The following is a 286-nucleotide window of genomic DNA, read 5'->3' on the forward strand; positions in this document are numbered from 1 at the left end:
TCGGGGGCGTGTGCACAGTGGGCGAGTGTGGAGGGGCGGGTGTGTAAAGGTTGGGGGGAGGAAATAATAGAAGTGAATTAAGTGAAACCAGATAACAGCGCGTGCGTCTTAGGGGAAAAATGCAAAGAGCTACGCTCACTAATGCTGGATATACTTAAACTACAAATCAGGATTTTACAGGGAAACGACGCAGCTGTTTCACAGCGCCAACGGCAACACAGAAATTGAAAGGGACGTAGAAATGCAGAAATAAGAGGAAAACATTAATAAACGAATAGATGACGAC

This window comes from Penaeus monodon, chromosome 23, assembly GCF_015228065.2.
Source record: "Penaeus monodon isolate SGIC_2016 chromosome 23, NSTDA_Pmon_1, whole genome shotgun sequence".
NCBI classification, from domain to species: Eukaryota; Metazoa; Arthropoda; class Malacostraca; order Decapoda; family Penaeidae; genus Penaeus; species Penaeus monodon.